Raw genomic sequence first — 26993 nt, 5'->3', positions numbered from 1 at the left:
TTTAAATCAGGGCTGGCTCCAGGCACCAGCTGAGCAACCTCGTGCTTGGGGCGGCAGATTCTACGGGGCAGCATTCCGCCCAAACCTAGGGCGGCATGGCCGCTTTTTTTTTTTTTTTTTTTTTTTGTTCGCTGCTCCGGCCGCCCTGTACGGGGTGGCGGCACAGAGGAGGGGAGCACCCTGCAGCAAACTCAGCAGGGCAGCCCGCGTCCTTCCCTCCCCGCTGACCGGAGCGAAGCGGAGCCCTCCCGGCAGGCGTGGTGGTTGGGACCGCATGGCGAGCACCCCACCGAAGTGCTGGCCGCCCCCTTCTCTCTCTCCCCCCCGCTCCCTCCCCTTCCCCCCATTAGACCCGGCGCGCACTCTGCAGCACAGGGAGTCCCCTGGCTCCGGCTGCCCTGTAGGGTTTTTTGTTTTGTTTTTCCCCTGCTTTGCCGGCCAGACCGTTGTTTCTCCCCCCGCCCCCCCGACTTTGCCGCTCCAGCCATGCCGTGTTTCTCTCCCCCCCCCGCCGCTTTGCCACTCCAGCTGCGACGTTCTTTTTTTTTTCCCCCCCCTGCTTTGCTGCTCCGGTGGCCCCGCCCTTTTTTTTTCCTTGGGGCGGCAAAAAAGCCGGAGCCGGCCCTGCTTTAAATCATTAAACTTGTAATAAACCTCTGTATGTGTGTTTTCATTTTCCCCACCTCTGAACATAAGGTACTACTGAGTCATGACATTGCTAGTCTGGCATCGGAGGTGTTGGCTGTCTAAAAATCAGCAAGGAAGGATCGGAAGAAGACAGCAGTCTGTTCTAAGTATAAAGAAAGGGAGACTTTATTTTAAAACTTTATTAATTTGATTTATAAATTTCCAGTAACAAAAGATAGGTATAAAGTCACGGCTTTCATAAGACCCAGCTGTAAGTCTAAAAGAGCATCAACAGACGTGAGCTGAGGTCCTAGGTGCTCGAGATCCGCTTTGTAGTCCCTGGATACCACTTCTCTTTGGATTTGGCTAGTCCTTTACCATGATGATCTTGATTGACTGATTGAGTCATTCATTTTTGTATTTGATTTTTTGTTGTAACTTAAAAACACTTGCTCACCTCACTACTTCTTGCTGTGAGACGTCAAGGAGCCACCACCAACAACCACCCCTGTAAACCAGAACAAAGCAGAGCTGAAACAAACAAAACACAAAGTAGTACTGGGCCATTTCCACTCCTCAATGAGAAGTTGCAGTGCTTCAACTCCCATCTTTTTCATGTGCTGTATACTTATACCTGCCTACTGTATTTTTGACTCCACGCATCTGATGAAGTGGGTTATAGCCCACTAAAGCTTACGCCCAAATCAATGTTAGTCTTTAAGGTGCCACAAGGACTCCTCATTGTTTTTGCTGATACAGACTAACATGGCTACCCCTCTGAAACCTGTGCTTCATTATTGTCACTAGCTGGTGCAGTATGAGGATATAAATATCAACACTCCCAAGCCTTTGCTTTCTCATTCATGACTTAAAATGGAGATCCTCAGCAAACTTTGCTGACTTCTTCTGGGTTCAACGAAAACTGAGGCAAGATAAGAAAGTTTGCAGGTCTCTACTTTCTGAAATAAGAAGAAGGAGAAAATACACTCTGTGCACCCTGCATTTGGGGTCTCCTTCCCTTTTTTACATTGGGACTTTTACAATTAAAATACTTTTTGACATTAAGCCTTGTATAGCTCTCTCCCTTGGGCACTCACATCCTCAGTGGTGGTTTGCTCTTGTTGGAGTAATTATAATTACTCTAGAATTATATATATCCAGAAGTAAGGGAAAACAAAACTGAGTTTAATAAGTTTAATTGAACTGCACAGCTGGAGGGTATTTGAGTTTCAAGAGAAAGCAAACTCCCCATAGAATATCATGTGTCAACACATTACACCAATGAAACAAGCAGGAAGTAATCATGCATTATCAGAATTTGTGATAAACTCTCATTGGCTGATCATGCTTTGAGGTCTGACACTTTCTAATAGCTTAATGAAAGCTGCCTTTTTCCTAATTAACTCTTTAATGAATACTAGAGACTTAACTACAGACTGAGTTTTGGAAGCCAGCATTTTCACAGCTACACAAGTAGATGAATCTGATAGTGGAGAGCTTTGCATTCAGCTATTTCTTTTCTACAAAATTAGGTAAGTGAGCACTGTTTTTAATACATCAGCTTTCAGAAGCCCATGATTTATGTTCACTGATTTAGTTTCTGTTTCTATGGAAATAAAGACAGGGAAAGGGTGGGCAGTAGGGAGCTGCCAGAGTCCTAAAATCCAGGCTTTAGCTAAAGGCCAAATTTTTGGAACCTGTGTCATTTGGGAGACATTCTGCTTATGTCAACCGTAGGCTAGTCTCAGGCTACTAGCTGCTCTTTCTCTAAGTGTGGCTGATACGTTTGGGGTTAATGTGGCTAGGCTGCTCCTGAATGCCTCTGCTTATTTCACATTACATAATATGTAGTTTATTGGTGGTTTTGCCCACAGGCCCCAATCAGAATTGGGGCCAGGTTGTGCTAGGTGCTGTGCAACCACATGTGAAGACACAGTTTCTACCCTGAAGAGAACACAATTGTCTAAGGTCACAACTGTGCCAACGGATCTGTGCAGGCAGACCCTGGCATTCCCACCGAGCCTCATTTAGTATTAGGTTATTTTTAGGTTTAGTCAGGTATAATAAAATGGCCTTACCATTCAGCTCCTGGAATAGTTTGCTGACACTGGGAAGGGAGCCCTCCTTTTTCTCTAAGTGGTCTTTATTGGAAAGAAATAGATCCATTCTTTTTTATGTTTGGATTTCTTTGGTATTCCTGGTTGCATCAAGTCACTGTGGCTTGTTTTGGCCATCCCTTAGTGCCTGTGAAAGTCTTCCTTGGAGGTCTGTAGGTTCTTTCACTGTAAAGTTGGCCTTAGGTGTTTATCTAGAGAGCTTTAGGTATTATCTGATTAAGAAATGCAGTTAAGAGTTTGCCCTCCAGCTCATCTGGGGCCCACAGTAGCACCATATCTTTCCTGCAAGCTTGGTTTTCCAATTCAGTATTATAGGTAGGGGCTTGGTTTTCTTACTAATGAGCGTTCGGTTATAAGTAGTTTATTTTCCCTCCCTGCCCCTTAGACTCACTTCCACCTTGCCCTGACTCTGACTCTGATACATCCATGTGGTTTTCCTGAGAAGAGGTCTTGGGGATTGTCACTTTTCTTTGGCCACCACAGCATTTGGTGACCAATCAGGCTTCATACTCAATGTTCACCAGCTCCTTGGAGAGCTATCACTAGACTTTTCCACATTGCAGAGCACTGCCTCTTAGTCAGTCCTGCAGGATGGAATAACCCCTCCACTGTGGCAAAGTCAAACAGCCTTACACTGCTAGATTTCTATTTTTTGGCATTTTCAGTTGTACCACAATCTTCACGATGTTTTATCTCTGCTACCTGGAGGAGTTTGGCAGTGTCTGAAAAGGTCCTTTTTAGGATTTTAAGATTTAAAAGAGCATGGGTTAGCAGTGTTATCTTCTAGTTGGCTGGTTAGATTCAGCCAGGTTTCTTTTAAACATTCTATAGAACTTAATGTAGAATTATATCTCCACATTTGAATTTTGTAGGATGGCTTAGTAATCTATTAAACTCTATATGTTCTTAGTCTTCATCCCTATTGCATTTTGTCAGTCTATTCCATAAGGCCATGGTAACCTTCCTGTCCTGAGGAAGGCAGGCAGGCTAGAGGGAAGATAAACTCCTGTTCCACTCACTTCTGTGGGACCAGAATTTGGTTTGACTTGGACCAGAAATCCCTGCCTTTCTTGGAGGTTAACCCCCACTGAATGCCAAATTGATCAGGTTACATTATTTTGTGAGATACACCACTCCACTGACTCCCTTACAACTGATGTGTGACTTATTATTTCCAATGTGACTAATGTTGAATCCAGGATATCAATGGGCATTGCACTTGTTCATTCGTATTTGCATTGGGTAAATTTGACCCAATGTCTCTAGACTATTTCCATGTCCTCTGATCCCTCTAAGCATTCTCTCCATTTTTTTTTAATTAGGCAAAAATCATCCATTTTATGCCATCTGTCCCAGAGTCCAACCCCAATGGAAGGTTGAAAGAAGAGGTCCCCTATGTCTGCAAGTTCACTGTCAGCCCAAACCCAACAATGCATGTAGCTCCCAACTAATCAGACCGGATATAAAGGTGAGCTTACATTCTAAGCTGCATGTGGCATAATAAAGATAACCCTCCCCTATCCCTATACCAGGCTCACACAAAACATCCTGCAGTTGTTTTTGCAAGGTTCATATTAGGTGGGGATTTTTTGTTTGTTTTTGTTTTTTAATTATTACTAAAATGTTGTTAGGCTGATATAAGCATGTAAGTCACTGTTGGAGGGAATGGGAGATCGAATGATATTATTTGATTAGGGAAGATGTTCCAAGCATGGGGAACGATGCTGGAAAGCACAGAGATGGTTGTGGGCATTGAACCTCTAAGGTCAGATTTGTTATTTCCGTGTAAATCTGGAATTGAATCATTAAATTGAAATTGCATTGGTGTGAATGAGATCTGTCAGGCCCTCTCCTCCCCTCAGGGGTCCTGTAGAACTTCATCAGATTCCATGCTTACTCTGCTTCCTGATTCTGATTAATTCCTGTATATGGCTGTTTCAGCTATTCCTGGAGCTCCAAGGAAGCCCCTCTAGTTGAGTATCAAGCCATCTAAAGTATCACTGGGTCAGCTACGTTATAGGCATGGGCATGTTTTGTATGATGCATGTACTGAGGAAAGAGAAGCTGGAAAATAATCGCTCAGAACATTGACGAAAGAAAGTTAAACCAAATTCAGCTTCTCCTGTATGTAACAGATTCAATAAGTGTTTCTTTCGTATGAGTGTCTTGATGCCTGATCGTGCAATTTATACACTGACTTTGACAGCTCCATACCATCTACATGTTAGATGAAAGTACAGAAATTCTGCCATGCTTTCTGTTTGTTACTTATTCTGGTGGTACATTTCTATTAGCATTTGTAGAGGAGTAGATGTCCTGAATGGGATTTTTAGAAGTGCTTAGGCAGGTTATGCACTTAGCATCTTTTAAATGAGGAATGCTTAGGTGCCTCAATTCCTTTGACAACCTGGCCCTTAAGGCCTGATTCTGAGAGGTGCTGGATGCTACCAACACCAGCTGAAGTCTGTGGGAGCTGCAGGTGCCCAGTATCTGAGAAAATCAGGCTGCACGTGTCTAAAGTTGGGGATCCAGAAACTGAGGATTCCAAATTAGTGGCCTCTCTTGAAAATTTGGCCTAAGCATGCATTCCTAAAGCCTTTCTTTGTAATCTTTACAGTGGTAAGGCCAACATATACATGCTCCTCAGGCACACGGAGATCCCTAATCCCCAGTAACTGTTTTCATCACACCTCTGTTTGCAAGCTGAAGGTCACCAGTCATGCTGAAAATACATTAACTTGATGCATTTTATGTTTATAGGTGGTTTGGGTCCAATTTATAAATCAAGTTAATTCAGATGCTGGCAAGTGCATTTATCTCTGACATATCCAGGTAAAACAAGTCGGGCAGGGGAGCTCGTATCCTCTTAGTGTCCCTGGTCCAGTAATGGCAATGCCAACCTCGCATACTCGTATGCTATTTTTATTTATGTACCTTGAATGGTCTTTACAGGTCACAAATAAAACACAGTTCCTGCTTCCCATAGCTTACAATCTTCAGGATAGACCCAGATAAATCAAGATTCATGGCAGGGACCTAGAGGAAGAGGGTCAGCTTTGATATTTTTGTTTCTTTTTCTCTTCTGTGATGTTAGGGCACAGAAAGCATTTGGCCAATGTGGATTGGTGCTTGTGGGCCTTGTAGGAGAAATGGCTTTTTGGTAGATATCCAAGGGTTTTCATATTTTTGTGAGGGGTGGTGGGGGGTGGGGCGGGGGTTGTTAGGTTGTTTTCTTTTCAGCCCAGAAGGGACCATGAGACCATTTTGTCTGATCTCCTGTAAATCACAGGCCATAGAATTTCATCCAGTTATCTTTGTATTGAGCCCAATAATTTGTGTTTTGACTAAGTATGTCTTCCAGAAAGGCATCCAGTCTTGATTTAAAGACCACTTCTCTTGGTGGTCTGTTCCAATGGTTAACCACTCTCACTGTTACAAATATGTGCCTGGTTTCTAATTTGAATTGTCTGGCCTTAACTTGCAGCCATGCGTTCTTGTTATGCCTATATAAAGGAGCCCCTTTAGTACCTGGCATTTTCTCTTTGTGAAAGTACTTGTACACAAAAACAATGAGGAGTCCTAGTGGCACTCCTCATTGTTTTTGCTGATACAGACTAACATGGCTACCACTCTGAAACCTGTTAGCTTATCACATTTTAAAAGGGGTGATCTGATTACTGTGTATAAGTAAGAGTCCTTCACTGTAAGGCTTCCCCTACCCCTGTTGAATAATTTTTGTCTCTTCTTTGCACATTTTCCTTTATTTTTTTTTTCCTTTTTCTCTCCCCCGTTCCCAAAAATGTGGACACCAGAACTGTGTGCAGTATTCCAGTATCGATCTCACCAAAGCTATATAGGTAAAATCACCTCTTCCCCTCCCAGTGGCTATTCCCCTCTTTATACTTCCAAAGATTGCATTAGCCCCTCTTTTGCCACTGGATCACATCTGGGCACTCTTGTTTAGTTGTTTGTCCATTATGACCTCTAAATGCTTTTCAGAGTCACTGCTTTGCAGGATACATTCCTGCATTCTGTAGGTATGGTCTGCACTCTTTGTTCCTAGATTACCTTGCATTTGTCTGTATTGAAATGCATTTTGTTTGAATGGGCCCGGTGTATCAGGTGATCCAGATCACTCTGCATCAGTGACCAGTGCTGCTCATTCTTTACCACGCCACCAAATTTTGGGTCATCTGCAGAATTTATCAGCAGTGTTTTTTATATTTGTTCACAGGTCATTGATGGAAAATGTTGAATCGTGTCAGGCCTAGAACCAATTCCTGTAGAACCCATTAGAAAAACCCCAATTTGATGATTCCCCAATACTTTTTGAGATCTGTCAGTGAGTCAGTTCTTAATCCATTTAACATGCTTTATTTTCACCATCATAAACAAAATGAAAAGGAGCACCAAAATACTTTCATGCTATTTTCATTAAGCCAGACGTTTTTTCCATCTTTCAAATGTAAAATATATGCACTTTGAGAAGTGGAGATAAATATTAGACCAGATTCTTTGCTGGAGTGGAACTAGCTGAGTTGTACTATATAAAACCCTGAGTTATATCAGGGATGAAATAGGCTAACAGAGTTCAATGCAACACAGAGCGTCATATGCTACCATCTCAAAGAACAGAGGATGGAGGAATAGTTAGTTCGAGTTCACAATATTTATGGAATTGCCATTAGTGGATGGTGAGAAATAGTAGCTACTCTGACAATCAGAATATAATATGAATCCATTTGCACACCGCACTCTTGTTTGATTAAAACACCATTTCATGCATAACCTTCTGATGATACCACATCTATGAAACAATCTATTGTTACTGGCTGGTGCTAGGATTTTACTGAGATGGTTAAACTGATAGCCCTATTGTCTGATGCACCCCATGCTCTATCTCCCTCAGCTGCACTAGCATCTGTCAGAAAACTGATTCTATTTTAAGTTACTGTAGCTTTAAATACAGTCCTTGGATAACACAGGATCTGTGTCTTATGCTTTGAAAATAAACATTTCAGCTTTTCCTTTGTGCTAATCTAGCATGTTCTATTAACATTATCTCCTAAATATGTCTATAAACTTTAATAACCTGACAGTGGCTATTACCCTGGGGTTTTTTTGTTTTTTTTTAAATCTTTGTTTTTAGTACAATCACTGTAGCATGATCTCTACCCTTTTAATTTGAAAAATGTAGGCCCAATACTGCTCCCATTTAAATTTAATGACTTCAATGGGAACAGGTTGGGCTATTCTAAAAATCTAAATTCTCTTCCATTCAAATTATGGAACACAAATTTAAATAACTTTGTATGCTATTAACAAATGTTGGTGAGGTGTATAACAGTGTGTGATCTTACAGCTCTAGTATGGGGTGTAGAATACCTATATAAATTGGGGAAGGGGAGCTGGTTATAATCCACTTGTTGTGAGTGAAAAATGGTGTGTCCCATTTATGGCTTTATTTCACCTACTAGCACTTACATCAGCAGTCTCTAACACATGGAAAATAATGGGCCACAATCTCTCAGCTGATGTAAATCAGAGTACTTCTAATGACTGCAGTGAAGCTATGCCATGCCAGTATGCTCCAGCTTCTGAGGCTCTGGCTTAAAAAATGTATTGCACTATAACCCTTTAAGTATTGTCTGACTGTGATTAAAGATGTAGTGGATTCAGGATCGGCTCCAGGGTTTTTGCCGCCCCGAGCGGCGCGGGGGGAATTCGCGATCGGCGGCAGCTACGCTACACTGCTTTCTTCTTCGGCGGCAGGTCCTTCCCTCCAAGAGGGACCGAGGGACTTGCCACCCCTTCCCCTTGGCCACCTCAAGCACCTGCTTGCTGAGCCGGTGCCTGGAGCTGGCCCTGAGTGGATTGTTCTCTCTTCGTTTTCACACACTATTTTTATTTAGGGAACTGAACTAATTTCTTCAAACTTCTATTTGAAGTCGATAGGAGTTGCGGATGAGTATCAGAGGGCAGGATGGCCTGAAGGAATGCAGTTTACCATATCCAGCTCTTGATCCTCCTCCCTATCACCTCCCCCCCCACACACACACACACATAGGTGCATTCAATTTGCACCCCTAGACTCACTGCTGTCTCCCAGGGATTCGACTGCAAGGGAAGAAGCTTTAAACTGCCCCTGGGGCTCCAGTGGAGCCCTGTTAGCAGAGGCTTTCCAGTGCATCCTGCAAGTGCCTAAAGCCAGCTGCTGTAATCCCTACTCACTGCCTCTAGGCTGGATTGCAGCACCCGGGGCTGCAGTCTGGGTTCTAGCAGTGGAGTGAAATGGGGCCAGTTACTGTACATTACTCCCAGGGTTTCTTTTCTAGCCCTACTCTTTTCTGTCAGTTCCATTAGACTTTGATTGCCTGGAATTGTTAAAGTAACGCTAGATTGGCAAAACCCTCTTGGCAGACTAGCTCTCAGATTGCTGTTAAAGCTCTCTGAGGCCCCCTTTCAGGCATGAGTGTTCAGTTAATTAATAGGAGATGTTCAAATACACAAAGTCAATAACTCTATATGAAAGGGGAAAGTCCACAGGAGAACTCAATGCTTGATGTGCAGCTTTGCAAATGCAGCCCACCTAATTTGCTATGGTACCTTGGGGAACAACAGTGCTGGGGCTTAACCCCTTATTAGCATGATATAAGCAAATTGCTGTCAACTTTGGCAGCAAACTGTTAACCTAAAACAATATTTAAAAGTCTCTCTTGGGTGTGCTGAGCAGCTGCGCCTGCTGCTTTCACATCCAGTCTCCTACAGCCGTTTCTGGGTCTTTATGCTTCCTATATGACTTGTCTTCCTCCGAAAAGAGACTATACCTCATAATGGTTTTGTAGTTGTAAGATGCAAAGCAGGCACGAAAATGCATCAAATTTAGGCAGTATCTGAGTCCTGCTCACACTAGCACAATACAATTTGGCTGCTTAGTTGAAAAGATACCTGTTCATCTTGGGGTTTGGTTAAAGGTACGGTTAGCTGGAAACAGGGTCCAGAGCTGAAGGGAAAAAATGTGATTTCAAATTGCCAAAGCAGAAAGTTCAGTGTGACTTAAATTTAAGTGAATAAGCATGTTAAAGTCCCTTCCAGGCTCCCATGGATTGTAAGGCATTTTGCCGCTGCCCTCCATGATAGGGCACAGCTCTGTGAGGTTAATATCAGCCCTGCACCATGGTAGCAGCAAGACAGTTGGACACCTCACAAAAATTGTTCCATGACATCTGCCCTGCAAGCAGAGGGGGCTGAATTCAAAAATTTGGATTGGCTACTCCCCTTGCTTCAGCCCTGCTGCAGAGTAGGGGCAGGGAATTTATAGGTACTGAAGCGAGATTAATAACAGCCTCTCAGGGTAGAAATAGCAGAGGCATTCAAGGGATAGGTAACAATTTCTGTTTTTCTCCTAGTATTTAAGTGTATGACTTATTTTTCTGTCTTGTCCTCAACCTGCTGATCCATAGTTAAGATACCAAACATCCATTGCCCTGGAAAGCATAATTGAATCGTTTTTTGTTCTTTCTGATCACAGGTTTGAGAAGTGTACTCATGCTGCAAATACTTGTTCTGCTCCCACCAAAGGGTTTCCAAATCATCAAGAGCAGGTGACAAAATCACTTCCAGTAATTTTATTTAAACAATGTGGAAATACTGAGCATTTTTTAAAGTTAAATAACCAATATTTGGGTCTTTGCTGTGGTTCCCTCTCCCATCAAAATCTGAAAGGCTGCTTAAGTCCCATTCTGTTGTTAGTTTAGGCCTCAATCCTGCAAATTGCCCCAGGCAGATGAATCCCTGCACTCTCACAGACCCTGTTGAAGTTGATGGGGCTCTGCATAGGTGCAGGGATCCACCAGTACAGAACTGCTATGGGACTGGGCCCATAAAGGCCCCAATCCTGCAAGGTATTGAATTCTTAAGCTGTTCCCTTGTCAGGGCTTGACACTATCCGTAATGGTCCAAAGAAAGTAAGGGGAGATTTTGTTTCTCTGATATTGTCTTCATTCCTTGAGCTATTGTTTGTGTTGTGGGTTTTTTTTGTTTGTTTGTTGGTGGGACTATTGAAATGTAAAAACCAAATTGAAGAAATTTCTATAATTTAGAGAATAGCCATGATTTAAAAACTAGTTCTCTCTGCTTAGCATCTTGGTTTATTCTACTTCAGTTCTGACATTTTAGTAGACAGCATTAGCCCAGCTGTTACTGGTAGAGATACTATGCAATATATGAATCTTGCATGTCGAGCCCTGCAAATCTGCAGACATCCACGGACCATGTTTGCAGATTGCGAATGGATACAGATCCAAATTTTGCATCTGCACAGGGCTCTACTTACATGAAAGCTCTGGTTTCTACTTGTATCAGGTGTTGCAATAGCAGCCTCAAAAATCACACTGAAATTCAAGTTTGAAGATTTAGTCTTCAATTGTGTATGATTTTTAAGGTCTAAAACAAAAATGCCGTGGTGTATGAAGTATTATGTAGCATGGATGGTAAATAAAACAACAGGTATTTAATCTGTCACTGGCTTCATGGACAAGAAAGACTTTTTGGTACTAGTTGGTCCCAGAGTGGGTACAGCAAATCTTTAAACAGTATTTTGAGACCTCCAGTGAACACCCATTTGCTGCAGGAAGTAATGCTGGTGAGTCTGTAGGTGACAAACGTCCTCTGAATCAGTACTGGGGTTGGAGGTGCTATCTTTTAGATAGGTATCCATGGCAAATTCTGAATGTGTAGGGGTGTTAACCCCCGTGTAGTGGCAAGTTCTCATCTCAGGTAATTACATTTTTACCTTTCAAAATTCCCCTATGATTTTAGTTAGATACAACATTCTCCTTCAATTATTGTCCTAAACTGTCATGTAGTTTTGCTTTGCATTGTTAAATAGCTGTTATGTTACACTCATGAGGTGGCTGCAGTTTGTGATCTCAAAACAGCCTTACCACACCTCACAGACTAGGTAAATTCACCTAGTAAGCAGGGTGGTTGAGAGGCATAATTTATTAATCTTTGTAAAGTTCTTTGAGATCACAAGTGAAGATGTTTAAACAACTAGTATTTATATATTTAATATAAACCAGGGAGGGGGGAGAATGTGAATAATAAAGTATGATATTGTTCCCCTCCTCTAAATAAGCAGATGACAGAGGCTGAGCATAAAAACTTGACAATTGTCTTAGATAACTAAATAATGTTAATTCAGAAATACTGCAATTACTGAGGTATTTCCTATACTATTTTTTTGTTTGTTTCATTTTATAATTTAAGCACCTATCCTTGACTCTAGGCACTTTAAGAAATGTTTGAAATAGACAAGATATAAAATGCTGAGGTACCACAATCTAAGGTGAAACTGGAAAATGTTAACCATGACCACTGTATTCAATAAATGTTATAGAGCTTGTTCAGAGTAATTTGCATCCAAGACCAGAGGACTGTCTATATAGCGATGATAAAATCTGTGAATGTTCATCCTTAGAAATGATTTTGTGTCAAACGTCATCTAAATTCCACTCATGCTGTTGCTTTGTGCTACTGCTACCTAGCAAGTCTCCTCGCCTCTCACTTTAAATCAAAGAAGAAATAAATGGTGTGGCTTCTGAGACGATGATGCAGAGCTTAAATGCACCCTTGATATAGTAGAAGAATGAAGCCATTGGAAAAAATGCATATACACCAATTACTGCAGGTCCTGTACCATGTGTTCAGGGGAACCCTCTTGATTCTCAGTGACACCATGGCAACCCTGTAGATCTCGCATGGTGGTGGTGGGGGGGGAATGAAAATTGATTGTTTTCTCTTCTATTTTCAGTAACAGTTTCTGTGATGGCTCTGGATATATAGTATTGCTCCTCAGTAGGACCATGTTGTGCTGTCTGACACTGCAGCTGGAGGTTGTAGCTGGCTGCTTTGTGGTGTCTGGTAGCACTAACAGGAGGTAGCTGTTTTGTGAAGTGATTTTTAAAATCTAGTAGCAGCATTTTTTTTTTTAATAAAAATTGCTGCCAATATTAACTCAACCTGCTTCCTTCTACTAGATTTGAATTATCTTTCAGGATGAAAAAATGAATCTGTGAGGCTGACAGTTTGCCTTTGATTCATGTACTTGGGCAAATCCTCCAGACGGTAGGTGAAAGGGCCCGATTCGCTTCTTAGGCCTTGTCTACACTACAAGACTATTTCGAATCTACTTAAGTCGAATTTGTGGATTCGACCTTATGAAGTCGAATTTGTGTATCCACAGTAAATACACTAATTCGAATTTCTGAGTCCACAGTAACGGGGCTAGCGTCGACTTTGGAAGCGGTGCACTGTGGGAAGCTATCCCGCAGTCCCCGCTGCCCATTGGAATGCTGGGTAGAGCTCCCAATGCCTCCTGGGGGAAAAATGTGTCGAGGGTGCTTTTGGGTAACTGTTGTAATTGAACCGTCAATCACGCCCTCCCTCCCTGAAAGCTCCGGCGGGAAATCTGTTCGCGCCCTTCTCTTGTCGGTTACAGCGCGTACGCCACAGCACTGCGAGCATGGAGCCCGCTGCGATCATCGCTGCACTTATGGCCGTTGTCAACTCCTCGCACCTTATCGTCCACCTCTTCCACAGTCAGCTGCTGAGAAATCGGGCGAGGAGGCTCCGGCAGCGCGGTGAGGACAGGAATTCACAGAGTGGCGCAGACCTCTCACAAAGCAGGTTACGCCGCGCCGTGGAGATCATGGTGGCAATGGGTCAGTTCATGGTGTGGAACGGCGATTCTGGGCCCGGGAAACAAGCACGGACTGGTGGGACCGCATAGTGCTGCAGGTCTGGGATGAATCACAGTGGCTGCGAAACTTCAGGATGCGTAAGGGCACTTTCCTTGAACTCTGTGACTTGCTGTCCCCTGCCCTGAAGCGCCAGGACACCTGGATGCGAGCAGCCCTGAGTGTGCAGAAGCGAGTGGCCATAGCCCTCTGGAAACTTGCAACGCCAGACAGCTACCGGTCAGTAGCAAACCACTTTGGCGTGGGCAAATCTACCGTGGGGGTTGCTGTGATTCAAGTAGCCCACACAATCGTTGAGCAACTTCTCTCAAAGGTAGTGACTCTCGGAAACGTCCAGGACATCATAGATGGCTTCGCCGCGATGGGATTCCCAAACTGCGGTGGGGCTATAGATGGGACTCACATCCCTATCCTGGCACCAGCCCACCAGGCCAGCGAGTACATTAACCGAAAGGGCTACTTTTCAATGGTGCTGCAAGCACTGGTAGACCATAGGGGACGTTTTACCAACATCTTCGTTGGGTGGGCGGGCAAGGTTCATGACGCGCGTGTGTTCAGGAACTCTGGTCTGTTTAAACGCCTCCAGGCAGGTACTTTCTTCCCGGACCACAAAATAACGGTTGGGGATGTGCAGATGCCTACAGTGATCCTCGGGGACCCAGCCTACCCGCTAATGCCCTGGCTCATGAAGCCCTATACAGGCGCCTTGGACAGAGAGAAGGAACTCTTCAACTACCGGCTGAGCAAGTGCAGAATGGTGGTGGAGTGTGCTTTCGGACGTCTCAAGGGGAGATGGCGGAACTTACTGACTCGCTCGGACATCAGCGAAAAGAATATCCCCGTAGTTATTGCTGCTTGCTGTGTGCTACACAATCTCTGTGAGAGCAAGGGCGAGACCTTTTTGTCCGGATGGGAGGTTGAGGCAAATCGCCTGGCTGCAGTTTACGCTCAGCCAGACACCCGTGCCGAGAGAATATCCCAGCGGGAAGCGCTGTGTATCCGGGAGGCTTTGAAAGCAAGTTTCCTCAGAGAGCAGGGTAACCTATGACTCTCCACTTGCTTTCAAGAGAAACTGACCCTGGGCCTGTGTCTGTATGTGTCGATTTCGATCTGCGGTTACATACCCCGTTCTCCAAGTTTCCCCCACTTCCAAAGCACGTTTTAAAGCAAATTAATTGTAACACTCATTATTAATAAATCTTTGTTTTACTTTGCATTTCTGTTCAGGTGTTGAAACATGGACGCATACTGTGCTGGGCACGGTGTGCACTGATGTACAGACCGCTTGTTCCATAGAGGAATGACATCCTCCTGCTCCTACATAGGTCTCTGGGGTGGGGGACGGTTGCAAGTGGTTGTGCATGAAGGGGAGGGATTGCAGGAAGGGGTGGGTTTGCAGGAAGGGGCGAGTGGTGCCTTCTTTGGATAGGGGTTTGGATGACGGCAGTGGGCTGCGGGTTTGGGCGTAGGAAGGAAGGGGTGAGGGGTGTGGGGGAAGGGTGAGTATCTGTCCGTGGATGAGGGCTCTTGTTGGGGCTCAGGGCAGCGGAGAGGCTCGTTGCTACGGTGGAGTGCATGGTAAGGGCAGCGTGCCTTAACATTAAGGGGGTGGCAGGCGCTAGGACCCTGGACAAGCATACACATCACAGAATGACCCGGGGCAGCATACACCACACAGAGTGACCCTGGTGCCTACTGACTGCAGTGTGTGTGTGCCCTGCAGTTGATCATGGCCCCAAGTCTGTACCCTGGTAATGTAGGCTATACCGTGCAATTATAAATCCCCTCCCCCCCCCATACACAAAAAAATCCTCTGACACGAAAGACATGACCGAAACAGTGAATAACAGCAAACAGCTTTTAATAATCTAATGCACACTGGGGGGATGAAACTTGGATTTGGGACTGGGTGAGCCTGTAAGGGAAGCACTTCTACAAATTTATAGCGTGAGAGGTGTGTGGTACATTAGCGCTATGCAGTGGTGCAGTGACAGTTCTCAGGGCCCCTACCGCCCCGCCGTCTTGTACTTTTGGGTGGGGGGGGGGCAGGACTTCTTGGCGGGGGAGGGCGGTTGCAGATACACTGCAGGGGGGCTCTGTCCTCCTGCCTGCGGTCCTGCATAACATCAACAAGGCGCCGGAGCGTGTCCGTTTGCTCCCTCATTAGCCCAAGCAGCGTTTGAGTCGCCTGCTGGTCTTCCTGCCGCCACCTGTCCTCCCGTTCGATGTGTGTGCGATGCTGTTGACATAGGGTCTCCCTCCACTGTCTCTGCTCTGCCGCCTCGGCTCTGGAGCAAGCCATCAGTTCCGCGAACATCTCGTCCCTAGTCTTTTTCTTTCGCCGCCTAATCTGCGCCAGCCTCTGCGAGGGGGATGCCGGGGCAGTCCGGGAAAGAGCCGAAGCTGTGTGATGGGAAAAGTAACTGATTTCCTTGAACAGATACATGTTTGCGAACAGTGAACACAGTCTAGTCAGTTTCTCTGAACAAGACCATACAGGGCAACAAGTCTCACGAGATCTCAGGACAAGTTCGAGATTTCGGAATACGCTCTCATTGGCTGCGGCATTGCACAGGAGAGCGGACAAGTGGGAAGAGACAGCTGAATCCGTCTAGCAGACAGTCCTGGTAAGCCTTACAGTACATTCTGCTTATCAGTTAATGGATAGCTGTGCCCTCCCGCTAAAGGCAATCTGGAAATCATATACTCTGACCCTTTTCCAGCCACTCCCGCCAGTGCATGGGAAAGATCAATGTATGCTTTTCCTATGTGGCCTACAACACGTGGCTGTTAAGCGAGGGTCATTGTTATGCAAAGTAAAAGTCAACCATTCACAACAGTAACAATACATTAATTGCCCTAATTAGATGCAGCAGTTCATGAACGAGATCACCCTGATGCGGGTCCCTCGGAGTCACAAAGAGCGGATGCTAAGGGAAGCCCTGCAGAGACCAGGACCATATGCGGCCATGCTTGTGGAGGCGATGATTCCCATCTACATAAGGATGTCCTGGCGCGGAAGAGTGTGCTTCCATGGAGCACCCAATAAGGCACCTCTCCCCAGGAACCTCCTGCGGAGGCTTTTCGAGGACCTAAATGAGACCTTTCTTGAATTGTCCCTGGAGGATTATTGTTCAATCCCTATATGTGTGGACCTACTTTTCATATAAAATTTTCAATGAAAAACTATATATAGTATTTCTATTTTTTTATACCTGTTTTATAAAAAATGAATGTTTACATGTTTATAGCACTTACCGCCTGATCCTTCCCCTGATTCAGAGTCCGGGTTAACGGCCGGGGAGGGTTGGTAGGGGATCTCTGTGAGGGTGATGAAGAGATCCTGGCTGTCAGGGAAAGCGGTATTGTGTTCGCTGTCGCCTGCGCCGTCCTACACAGACCGTTCCTCATCTTCCACATCGGCGAACATCGAGGAGGAACTGTCCAGGTTCACTATGCCATCCACTGAGTCCACGGTCACTGGTGGGGCAGTGGTGGCAGACCCACCTAGAATGGCATGCAGTGCCTCGTAGAAGCGGCATGTCTGCGGCAGGGCTCCGGAGCGTCTGTTTGCCGCTCTGACTTTTTGGTAGCCTTGTCTCAGGTCCTTGATTTTCACGCGGCACTGCATTGCATCCCGGCTGTATCCTTTCTCTATCATTGCTTTGGAGACCTTCTCGAAGGTCTCTGCATTCCGCTTGCTGGAGCGCAGCTCCGACAGCACAGACTCCTCGCCCCACACACCGATCAGATCCAGGACTTCCCGGTCTGTCCATGCTGGGGACCTCTTTCTATTCTTGGATTGGCCGGACTCCTCTGCTGGAGAGCTCTGCATCGTTGCAGGTGCTGCGGAGCTCGCCCCGATGTCCAGCCAGGACGTCAGATTCAAAGTGCCCAGACAGGAAAATGAATTCAAATTTTCCCGGGTCATTTCCTGTGTGGCTGGTCAGAGCATCCAAGCTCGGACTGCTGTCCAGAGTGTCAACAGAGTGGTGCACTGTGGGATAGCTCCCGGAGCTACTAAGTTCGATTAGCATCCACACCTAGCCTAATTCGAGCTAGCCATGTCGAATTTAGCATTACTCCACCTGTCGGGGTGGAGTACCAAATTCGAACTAAAGAGCCCTCTAGTTCGAATTAAATGGCTTCCTGGTGTGGACGGTTGAGCGGTTAGTTCGAATTAACGCTGCTAAATTCGAATTAAAGTCCTAGTGTAGACCAGGCCTTACTTACACTGGTATAATGCCACTGACTGTAGAGGAGTTGCTCTTTGTTGACACCAGTCTAAATCAGGGCAGATTCCAAAGAATCTTTTTCTCCATATATAGAAAACTATTTAGCATGACACATAATCTGGAGGATTTTCTTTTAAGAACACATAATGATATTTTGGCTTTGTGGAAGGGGTAGGAATTACTAGGTTCAGCAGTCCATCCCTATTCGGAGAAGCACTGACATATGAACTTTAAGTCAATGGGACTTACACCTGTGTCGCAAGGAAAACATGCTTAAGTGCTTTGCTGAACATGGACTTGAGTATATGTTTGAATGGGCCTAAGTGCTCATTGTACCACACTTAACTTATGTTGGCCACTGAAGTCAATGGAATTCTGCAGTAATTCTCAACTCATATGAATAAGAGGAGGATTCTTGGGATCAGATTCTGCAAGGTGATGCCGAGTGCTTTCATCTTCCATTAATTTCAGTGGCATCTGAGGGTGCGCCACATCTCTCTAGATGGAAGTTTATTTCAACCCAGTCTGTCCTGAATTCTGTCAGTGACCGTGTAGTGGCCATACAGTCTCATGACCTCCATGTGAAACATACTATATGGTGCAGCAGAGCTTGATCTGTGTCCAGAGATGACTGACCTGATTATTTTAGGCACTGTACATCTTAAAGATTTGCTGGTCAAAAGTGGATAGTAAATGTGAAAACTAAAGTCAACTCTCCATAGCTGTATTGTTCTTTCATCCATCTCTCCTCTTGTCATAAATTCTTCTTTTTGTGTTATCTTACCATCTCTTCCTCAAAACCTACCCTATTCGCTTCGTCCCATATATTCTCTTATTCTGTATTGTATTTAATATTTGTATCGCCCCATAATTTCAAAGTGCTTTAAAACATTGGGCGGGGGAAGGGGATTAGTCAATATAGCATATTTTCCTGTCTCTATTATTATATTCACTATAATTCCTTTTGTTGTAAAGTCTGGTTTCTTGAGTTTAAATCTATTTATTTTCATCTCTTTTCCCCCCTTCCCCTGCATACTCCCTAGTCTACTATATCCATTTCTTATCCATTCTTGTCACCTCTCATAATAATCCTACCAACCACACTATACTATATTGTTCTGCTTTGGTAATTAGTAGATATCAAGGGAAAGAACATATTGGCTTCATTCCCTCCTTAACATATTCTACTCATCTCCGTATGTTTATCTTTATTTTATTATTCTACCTGTCCATGATAACACTGTAACATCCATTTTTCATTTCATATCTGCATGTTGTATTTTTTGACTCGCTCTCCTTTTGGTTTTTTACCCGTCCATCTGTACATGCTACTATTCTAAATTCTTTTCTAGCTCTGTTTCATTTTCAAGTATTGTGTTGCTGGAGTCCATTTAAGGTGACCCCAAAAATGTTGGGGATGTTTATTTTGTGATCGTTCCAGGTAAAATGTGTTTACCTGATCTGTCGTCCTGAAGACTTCACTGTGTTTTGTGATTCTCTTTGTGTCATTCATAAGCTAACAGTCATCCCCCTCCTTGAAAGTCACTAGGGCAAACAGTCCAGGCAATGGGTCTGATTCTCCCCTTGCTGATGCTAGTTTTACACTGATGTCACTGTATTGACCATAGCGTAGTTGGCTAGAAATAGCCCTTAGGAACAATCTGTGTCCCTCTGCAAAGCCATTCAGTTGAGGCCACCCTGATGGAAAGAACTAAGATTCAGCATGTGACTCTCCTCCTACCATGTGAGCCTGGGGAAGGAGGATGGGTTGAGAAGGGTGTGAATGAGAGACTCCTGGTTTAAAGAGGAGGGATGAATCTGTGGTGTGCTCCAGCCAAGGACACCATATATGCTGAGGCAGGTCAGTTCCCTGGAGAGCAAAAATTGTCACTAGAGAGCTCTGTCTGTACAAGGCAGTACGTTCTCCACGCAATGCAGTACACTACCACAAGCAGCAAACATCACAGGAGCGCTGGTGGGCTCCTTGCTGCTGTGACTTTGACAGCATTGCCTTAACTGTCGCTTGGTGGTCTAATAGTTTCGATGTAGCTATTCAAAGCAGGGCTAGATTATGTAGTAGCACACGAGTGTCCCTGAAAATGATTACAAACCTCTTTCTTTCTGTTAATGTCTTAGTCCCTTCTCTCCTCCTGAAGGAAGAACTGGATATTTATAGCATTTCTCTCTGAAGACACTGGAAGTTTGATAAGGAGCCCCAGTGCTGAGATAATAACTCTTGTTGTTTAGCTGCGGGCCTTGTCCTTTCTGTATTAAATCATCATTACAAGTCAGCACTAGTGCCAAACCACCAGGAGGGTACACTTGCAATAAAATGGAAGTTTATTTTGTCTAAGTACGGCATTTAATTGTCACTAATAATACTGTGAATCATACTTACGTCTGTTGTGGAGAGGTTTCTCTCTGATAAAAGAAAGCAAATTAAATTGATCCATAAGGATCTTGCAACATGCTTGCACTCCTGAACATACATTTTTATCTCGGCACTGTCAGCAACTCCAGTGGTGCGCAGGTACGTATGAAGGTTCTGCAAAAGCTTTTCTGCTGCTGCAAGAAGACTGTCTCTGAGGAATGTCCCTTCCTCTTATCTTTGATTGGCCTGCAGAGAAAAGGGGTAGAAGTGAAGAAATGAGGCAAGAAGGCAATGCTGGGTGGACCAAGTGTCCAAACACTTATCCAGACTTCAGAAGTACTCCCACTACTATCAGGAAGTGAAGAAGGTGTCAGGTAGCTCCTGACACTACCTTTACTTCCCATCTGTTGTTACCCAGGGTCTTCAGAACCCAAAGCAGTGGCAACGCTACTGTTTTTCTCCAGGCATTGCCAAGAATAAATCAATGGGGGCACAGCTCGTTTTGTCTGATGAAAGCATTCTGCTTGTACCAAAATTATTTATCTAAAACTACTTTTTAATTAGATTTTAGGGCACACATGTTGTCACAGTAGGGCTAAAACATTTCAAAACACTTATAGCTATCCAAAAACTCGGAAATGGTTGCAAGGCCTCAGCAGCTGGTCTTTGAGGTGGGGGAGGGAGGGACTCACCTTCCATCTAGCCGCTGGGGAACTCAGCTGTCAGATCCTTGCCCCAAGAAAGCTTCCTCCGACTGGTCCAAAGCAAATTCTTTGACCTAATCTTTTATAGTTAACTTCAAACAAAGCACATAACCTATAGTGACTCCTAGTGAGTCACCATAGTAACCCCTAATAGGTCACCAATTCTTCTACTTTCAGCAAAACTAGAAATGTTTTGACTACTCATTATCTCTTATCATTAAAACAATAATATCTTACATGTCAGAAGTGCTCAAGACCAAGGTCAGCCATCTAAACATTCCTTCTATTCGCACAGTACACTCACTTATCAGAATGGGAGGACAGGATAACAAGTGCATGTTTGCAGTTTTGTTGTTTGGCCTTGCCTCGCAGGGCCTAAGATTTTTTTTTTTTTCCTGTCTGCAATGTTTGTTCAGCCACAGCCAGCTGAAAACCATACGAAATTGCTGACTGCTGTACAGTTAAATTCTGGGGTAACATGCAGGAATGTCAAATTCTGAGTGACGCTGTCCCATCTGTCTGCCTAGCTCCTATGATGGCCACTGGAACAGGGGATTAACAGACTATTATTTAAGTGCCAAAGATGTGCTTAGTGGGGCAAGAGGGAAAAAATATATAAAACTCCTGTCCCAAGGAGCTTGCAATCTAAAAGATAGACATGGATAAGGCAAGATGTACTGGGGAGACCCAGAAAAACTTAAGCTAGTGTATTTCTCTTCTCTTCTTCTCCCCCCCCCCCCCCGCTTCTCAACCCACAGTCTTCAACTAGGTAACATTGGGAAGGAAAAGACATTTGACTGACCTGGTTTAGTGTTTATGGGCTTTGTGGCTAGAGAGATTCTTCATAAGGGATTTGGATGACAACAGGTGGGGTTCTGGTGTGCTGGAAATGGCATGTCAGTCTATGCTTGGAAGGCAGTATAAAAGAAGACAGCAGAAGAAAAAGAAATGAAAAGGGTGAGTGCTGGCAAGCTGACTTGAGGGGCAAAGGAGGACACAATAAGAAATGAGATTACCTTCAAGGCCCTAACCATTTTGAAAGAAGAGATGGTTGGCAAAGGGAGTGAGTGAGGGGAAAAGTGGTGTCACCTGGTGGCTGGGTGAGGAAGATAGTTTTAGCACCTGAGCTTTGGCTGGATTATAGGGAAGCGAGAAGAGGAATATTGGGAAGGCCAAAGAGGAGGTGGCTGCAGTAACCAAACTGGTAGATAACCATGGACAAGTATCTTAGCAGTTGGGGAAAGGGTTGGATTTTCAAATGTTGTGGAGAAAGACTCAAAGCAGAACTTGTTAAGCCTTCCTACATGGGGAGGAGGAGATGGAAGATTCAAAGATGATAGTGGCCACTCGGCTAACATCCACTAGGATGTGTTAAATGGGCAGACCAACCAGATAGTGAACTGGGTGGGGAGGTGAGGCAAGGGGCAGAGTCATCTGGCATGGAGGAGTGGGATTAAAGACAGGCTGCTCTGGTTAGGAGACACATTTTAGGTGAGAGTCAAAAGGGCCAGGGTGGCATGTTTGAAACTGTGATTGGGTGCATGTGGAGTGTATGAAACTGTGGCTTGAGGTGGGGGGGGTGGGGGGGGAGAGGGTCTTTACCTAACAGTGCAAAATATGTAATTTTTCACACTAGACAACTCTTTATTTCAGATTAAGGAAATAAAAAAACATAAAACCTTCATGAGAGCACAGTGATTTCCTTTGTAACTTTCTGCATGTGACACAAAATGGCAGACACCTCAAAGATTGCCCTGCAGCAGGTATGGAGACTCCATTACATTTCAAGGTGCAGTACATCAAAACAGGAAAGGAGATTGGCCTTCTGTGGTGTGTATCGGGTCCCTTGCTTAGACTGTACCAGTCTTTATCGAGTCTTTGCTGCAGACTCAGTTTTCAACTTTTAGGGCCATACAAGGCCCTTCTTTCCTTGCACAACTGCTTTGTTGATGCTGATGGGAATTATTCACATAGGTTGAGGGCACAATATGGCCCTTAGTTTGGGAAGCTATTGGGAATTACACTGGTTGACTAACTGAAGAACAGATAACCTTTGGCCCCTTCATATGCCTTCAAGAAAAGGGAAATAACCGTGTTCATGATTTTCAAACTAGACAACAAAAGCATCCAGTGTAACCTTTGAATGCTGTTTCCCATCTACAGTCAGATTCTAATTAAAAAGACAAACAGTCATTCACCAAGAATGTCTGCATTTATTTCAGGCTTAATCATGGTAATCTAGGAAAAAATGAGAGACCATAGTGTAAAGGCTGGTCTATGTCTTATTATTTAGCTGTTAGCAAGTAATGTTGTTCAATTGATTAATTCAGGCTTTAGCATTAAGAATAACCAATGGAGGATTTACTTTCTATAGCAGGTTTTGCTTTTTGTTAAAGAAAATCAACTTCAGAGTTTGAAGGAGACGTAATGGCTGACTGTGAGACAAGAAATTATTTTACAGGAAGAAATGCTAGTTGCCATGGTTTCAAGAGACAAACTCCAAGGTTATTCTCTGAAAATCTTTTACTACTGATCTCAGCAGAGAGAGGGACCCCCCCCCCGACCCCAAATACTGAATATGATCTTTCAGTCCTCATCAGTGCAAGCAGCTGAGATTCAGTCACTGCTTCTCTGATAAGGGTATAATGTGAAAAGCCTGAAATGCTTTCTGAAAACAAACCAACTGCACCAGCCATAGATTTACAAAGTCTACAGTTCTGCCAAGTAGATTATGGCTGTTGGGATCTTTCTGCATGTCTGACTGGGTTTTCCAGTTGCTTTCCCTAGTGATGGTTGCTGTGAGCAGAGATCAAGAAATTTTCATCTGAAGGCAGAGAGTGCTGATCCAAAGCCAATCAAAGTGTGAAGGTATCACTTTGTCTTTGATTTCAATGGGCTTTGGATTGGGCCTAGAATTGCTTCTTATCTCATCTTCCTTTCTGTTTGCATGGTGCCCAAGGAAATAGAAGTCACAATCTCTACTCCAAGGAACTTGGTCTAAGGCAGGCATAGAGAAAAAGGATATGAGTGAGGACAGAGTATATTTTCACTTATGTTAACTGTCATAACTATAAAGGGAAGGGTAACAACCCTCCTGTGTACAATACTATAAAATCCCTCCTGGCCAGAGACACCAAAATCCTTTTACCTGTAAAGGGTTAAGAAGCTCAGGTAACCTGGCTGTGACACCTGACCCAAAGGACCAATAAGGGGACAAGATACTTTCAAATCTTGGCGGGGGAGCTTTTGTTTGTGCTCTTTGTTTTGGTGGGTGTTCACTCTTGGGACTAAGAGGGACCAGACATCAGAAAGATTTGGAGAGCATGTATTGAACAAGTCTCTCATATTTCAAACTTGTAAGTAATAGCCAGGCAAGGCGTATTAGTTTATCTTTGTTTTTCTCAACTTGTGAATGCCCCCTTTGCTAGAGGGGGGTATCCCTGTTTTGCTGTAACTTTGAAACTAAGGCTAGAGTGGTTCCTCTGGGCTCTTTGAATCTGATTACCCTGTAAAGTTATTTTCCATCCTGATTTTACAGAGATGATTTTTACCTTTTCTTTTTAATAAAATCCTCCTTTTAAGAACCTGACTGATTTTTTTTTCCATTGTCCAAAGACCCAGGGGTTTGGGTCTTTGATCACTTTGTAACCAATTGGTTAGGATATTATTCTCAAGCCTCCCCAGGAAAGAGGGTGTAAAGGCTTGGGGGGATATTTTTGGGGAAGAGGAACTCCAAGTGGTCCTTTCCCTGTTTCTTGCTGTCACTACCAAATGATTTAACATACCAGGTTTTAACCTAAGCAGGTAGAAATAAGCTTAGGGGGCTTTCATCTGGGTCCCCACATTTGTACCCTAGAGTTCAGATTGGGGAAGGAACCCTGATATTAACAACTTTTTTTTCTTCCATTTAAAAAAAAATGATTTTTTTCCCCCCGAGGTGAGAAGACAAACTCTTCAGCAGAAAAAAAAAATTACTTGGACTCTGTTTATTCCATGATACTTTATCTGCTGTTACTGCTTCTTCTAAACAATATCACTAGGTAGTTCGCGGGGGGGGGGGGGAGTGTATTTTATTTTAAAGGCATGACATTGAAATTTCTGAGGTTAAGTGATCATTAAAGCTGCTTCTGCCAGCAGGTATGCTCAGGCAAACCTTTATCCAGGCTTGCACAATATGTGGCCCGGGGGCCGCATGCGGCCTGCATGGGCTCACTGTGCGGCCTGTGGGGGGTGAGGAGGCAAGCTGGGAGGGGGTGGGAGGCTGAGGAGGCAGGCGGGCAGTGGCGGTGGGGGCAGGTGAGTTGGCAGCGGGGGCTGAGGAGGCGAGCGGGCAGGCAGACAGTGGTGGGGGCTGAGTTGGTGAGCTGCGGGGGGTGTGGGGCTGAGGAGGCGAGTGAGGAGTCAGTGGCTGACTTGTTCTTCTGATCTGGTCTGGCTCCCATCCTCTCTTCAAGGGTTGCAGCTGTCTGGAGGTGCTGCTTTCCACGCCTTCCTCATTCACACCTCATTCATTCAACAGGGCAATTGATTACAAAATTGGGGGAAGATCTTATTCTACTTCTAGCAAAAAGACATTTTTCTTTTACCTTATTATACTACCTTAGGGGCCCACTATAACACATTACCAAGGTTCAATACCGCTGTTTCGGTGAGGCTGCACTGGGGAAAGAAGGTTTGTTTCCGTGGGGCTGGTGGTGCTGGGCGGGGGGAGTATTTCAGGAGGGCTGGGCAGCGCTGGAGGGGTGTTGTGTTTCAGGGGGGCTTGGCGGCACTGGGGGGGGTCAGCGGGGCTGGGAGGGGTTCGGCCCTCAGCTGTTTTCTTTGGAGTAATATGGCCCTCGCTGCTTTACGAGTTGTGCAGGCCTGCTCTATGCCCACACAGAGCCTCACTGAAATCATAGTAACCTCTACACTACTGTTGGAAAAGTGTCAGGAGAAACACTATATTTCCCCACCTCCTTGTATTTGTTGTCATGAAAAGAATTGTCCCTCACCTTCTAAGGATTTGGCAATGTAAAATAGGAATACTATTGCAAATAATTTATTTAACACCAGTGAATTTTGTTCTAGTATCAACATAAAGTGGGAAGGCACGTGCTTCTAATGGCTTGTGCCTGGATTTATGCAAATGTATGTAAGATTATATAAATTTACACCCTACAATTTACAAAATATGCTTCATATTAGAAACAGAAATTCACTCCTTTAGGATATGGCCAATGCCTTAATTCCCTCATTAGTTCAGGAGACATTTGTTACACTGAGGCTCTGAAGACTGTAATTAGGGTGACCAGACAGCAAATGTGAAAAATTGGGACAGGGGGTGATGGTGGGTAATAGGAGCCTATATAAGAAAAAGTCCCAAAAATCAGGACTGTCCCTATAAAATCAGAACATCTGGTCACCCTAACTGTAATATACCTTAAAACAAGCAGTGTACATTACAGTGCGATCACCATCTCAAAGTGGTTGTCCTTGCTGAGAAGATTGTTCCCAGATAGGCTACCTCTCAGCCAATAAGAGTACTGGTATCTGTGTTCACAATGTTTTCAGCTCAGTCACCAATGGCATGACCCTGAGGCTCTTGCTAATTTTAGTTCTGATTAATATACAAAATGTATCAAAGATAGGTGTTTCCCAGGTCACTTCCAATCTCTTAAGCACCGTCAGTAACACTTTGCAGTGAGTTACTGGGTCAAATACAGTATGTACTACTACAACTTTCAGCCTGTCAAGCCATCAACTCCTCAGCTTAATTAACATCTCTACAGAAGGACATGGCTTAATTACTAAAGCATAAGAGATTTTATAGGTTATTCACATTGTAAAACTTTTTTTTTAAATTTTTGATACTAGATAGCCAAGGAGATTAAGGGGATAAGGAGCCTTTCACTACTAGCTCAGATTGATAGCTAAGATTTATTGTGCAGAAATAAAAGCAGAGCTGAAGAGTTAAGTCTCTGAAGTCTTTTTCAGAAGTGCAAAGTTCCACAACTTGTGCTAACTAGAGATGTTCATTGTCTAATGTTAGACTGTTGCAGAAAGCAACATCCACCACTAGCTATTACTCAGGGGTATTCTTTGCTCTGCCTGTGCCTTATGTGTCCTTGGGGAAAGTCACATTACTCTCTCTGTGCCTTAATTTCCCCAACTATAAAATAGGAAGAATGTTCTTTTCC

At 44.2% G+C, this 26993-nt stretch overlaps 1 long non-coding RNA gene across 2 annotated transcripts; it reads right to left on the bottom strand.

The window, feature by feature from the left end:
* Positions 1 to 791: 791 nt before the first annotated feature.
* Positions 792 to 21418, bottom strand: LOC123372310. Of its 2 annotated transcripts, none has more exons than XR_006580206.1 (3): positions 20803 to 21418; positions 20138 to 20356; positions 792 to 1158 (listed from the first exon to the last, which is right to left on the bottom strand). It is a non-coding gene; the product is annotated as an uncharacterized LOC123372310 (long non-coding RNA). The 2 variants fall into 2 exon arrangements; XR_006580205.1 differs by having other exon boundaries at positions 792 to 1135; positions 20803 to 21413.
* Positions 21419 to 26993: the final 5575 nt, after the last annotated feature.

Source organism: Mauremys mutica, chromosome 6 (genome assembly GCF_020497125.1).
Source record: "Mauremys mutica isolate MM-2020 ecotype Southern chromosome 6, ASM2049712v1, whole genome shotgun sequence".
NCBI classification, from domain to species: Eukaryota; Metazoa; Chordata; order Testudines; family Geoemydidae; genus Mauremys; species Mauremys mutica.
This window is presented reverse-complemented; position numbering and strand designations above follow the sequence as displayed.